At 77.5% G+C, this 2,500-nt stretch overlaps 1 non-coding gene across 1 annotated transcript; it reads right to left on the reverse strand.

Moving 5' to 3' along the window:
- Positions 1-1,206: 1,206 nt before the first annotated feature.
- LOC138065515 (5.8S ribosomal RNA) lies at positions 1,207-1,359 on the reverse strand. The gene has a single exon (XR_011138544.1). It is a non-coding gene; the product is annotated as a 5.8S ribosomal RNA (ribosomal RNA).
- Positions 1,360-2,500: the final 1,141 nt, after the last annotated feature.

Here is a 2,500-nt window from a genome sequence, read left to right on the forward strand (position 1 = left end):
GGCAGAGAGGACGGCCCGAGGCCCCCGCCAGGATCGAGGGGGAAGCGGCGCGGCGACCCGCGAGTCGCCGCCACGGAGGGGCAGCGAGGGGCCCCCCCCTCCGACACACGCGCGCGGCAGCACGGTGCGGTACCACCGCGGTACCCACCCGCAGACAGCCGCGCGGGGCCGGGGGGCGAGGTCCGCACCTCCCCCGGGCCCGGCTCCCAAACGCTCGCTCGCCCACTCGCACACTCGCGCACAGCCCCTCCACCGGCCGCGGCTGGCTCCTCCTCCCCGGCCGCTGACCTCCGCTCTCGCCCCGGCACGGGACGACGGCGCGGCAGCGCCCCCCCCCCCCCTTTCTGCCCCCCCCCTCCCCCGTCTCGCCACCGAACGGCGCCGCCCGCGCTTGCCCCACACCACCGCCCCGCGGAGACACCCGCGCGCCGTCGCTGCCGGCCTCAACGCAACGCCGCGGCTGACGCCAGCCGGCGGGTGGAAGTGGCTCGGCACGCACTACGGACGCGGGTGCGCCGCGGGGGGGGGCAGAGGGGGCTCGGCGGGCGCCGAAGCGGCAGCAGTCGGGGCAGGGAGAGGGCAAGGGGAGGGGAAGAAAGGCAGCCGGCCGTCCCCCCCCGCCGGAGGGGAACGGGGGACCAGCGCACCACCGGGAGAGTGGTGGAGGAGAGCCGTCGTACGGCGGGCACTGGCGGTGGCGGCGGGCGGCGGCGGCAGGTGCCGGGCCACCGCGACCGACCGAACCTGGGGGCCCGGCGGGACGAACTCCGCACAGCGGGCGCTCCGGGAGCGGGGGTTTCCCGAGTCTGCACTTAGGGGGACGAAGGCCCGGGCCCACACGGGGAGGAGAGGCACCCCCTCTCCCCGGCGGCGCGGGCCTGCGAGGCGCCCCAGCCGCACCACACCGCACACACCGCGCAGGGCAGCGGTGGCCACCGGGCTCGGAGGGGAGGGAGGGCAGGGCAAGGCACGCCGGCCGCGGACGGTGGAGGCGGACGGTCGGCCGGAGCCGGGCAGGCAGGCCAGCCGGAAGACCGGGGCCACCGGTGCACGCACCGGTGGTCCCGGCTCCGCCGCCGCCGCCGACTCACCGCCGCCGCCGCCCCCCCACCGACTCGCCGCCGCCGCCGCCCCCCCCGGCCCCCCCCCGAGGGGCGGCACACCGCTGCGCCAACGCGGCAATGGGGGTGACGATTGACCGTCAAGCGACGCTCAGACAGGCGTAGCCCCGGGAGGAACCCGGGGCCGCAAGTGCGTTCGAAGTGTCGATGATCAATGTGTCCTGCAATTCACATTAATTCTCGCAGCTAGCTGCGTTCTTCATCGACGCACGAGCCGAGTGATCCACCGCTAAGAGTTGTCTCGGTTTCGGTCCCCACCGCGCGCGCGGGGGGACCGGGCAGCTTTCGCAGCCCCCTGAGGGCCCCCATCCGCTCTGCCTCCCTCCTCACGCCGACGCCGGCTGCTGAGCAAGGGACAGCGGAGAGAGAGGGCACGCCTCACTGACCGTACAAGCACAGAGGGAAAAAAAAAGGGGGGGGGGGGGGAGAACAGACCCGAACGAGAGGGGCGGGGAGCCCTCGCTCCCGACCTGGGACAACCCCTTTCTCGCTTCGAGTCCGGCCCAGGCGCCCGGCTCGGCCTGGCCCAGCAGGGAGCGGCGCGCCAGCCGCGCCACCTGCCTCAGGGACCGGGGTGTGGGTCCCCGCGGAGCCCCGGCGTCGGAGCCCGGCCGCCGCTGGGAGCGGCGCCACCCGCTGCCCGCGCGCCCGCGACCCGCCAGCCGCACGCTTCCGAGCTCCTTCGCTCGCCTCACCGGCCTCCAGCTCCGCCGCCCCGGAGACGGCACCCAACACCCGCCTGCACACACGCAGCCTCCCGAGCGACGCCACGCACTCGCCCGTCCCTTCCGCGGGCAGACGCCTGGCGGCAGGCAGACGGGCGAGGCGGGACGGACGGGGAACGGCGCCCGCTCTCCCCGCCTCCACGCGGAGACCGGGAGGGGCCGCCCCCGCCCGCCCGCCCGCCGCCCGCCTGCCGCCCAGCGAAGCCGGGTCGGGCAGAGCGAGGCAGGCGCGCCGGATGGCGGAGTGCCGGGGCAGGGCGGGGGGGGGGAGGGAAGGAAGGGTGCCGCCGACGGCCACGGCGGGAGACTGAGAGCACCGGCCAGGGAGGAGAAGGGATGCGCTGGGGCTCGGCGTCCGCACCACCCGCGGTGGGGGCTCGCCGTCCCGGCGGCGAGCACGCGCTCGCGCCGGGGTCGCGCGTTCGAGGCAGGCCGGCGCAAGCCGACCGCGCGGCGTCTCTCCGCCGAGACCAGACCGCGGAGAGAGGGGGCAGGGTACCCCTCTCCGTCCCGGCTGCCCGCGGGGCATGCACGGGCCGCGCCGGCGGGCATGGGGGGGTGCGGCGCCCGCGCGCGCCGACCCCCCGGCCCCTCCGGCAGCACGCCCGGCTGCCCCCCGGGTCGCATCGGGCCGCCCGAGTCTTTAAACCCCCG

Source organism: Struthio camelus, unplaced genomic scaffold (assembly GCF_040807025.1).
Source record: "Struthio camelus isolate bStrCam1 unplaced genomic scaffold, bStrCam1.hap1 HAP1_SCAFFOLD_112, whole genome shotgun sequence".
Lineage (NCBI taxonomy): Eukaryota > Metazoa > Chordata > Aves > Struthioniformes > Struthionidae > Struthio > Struthio camelus.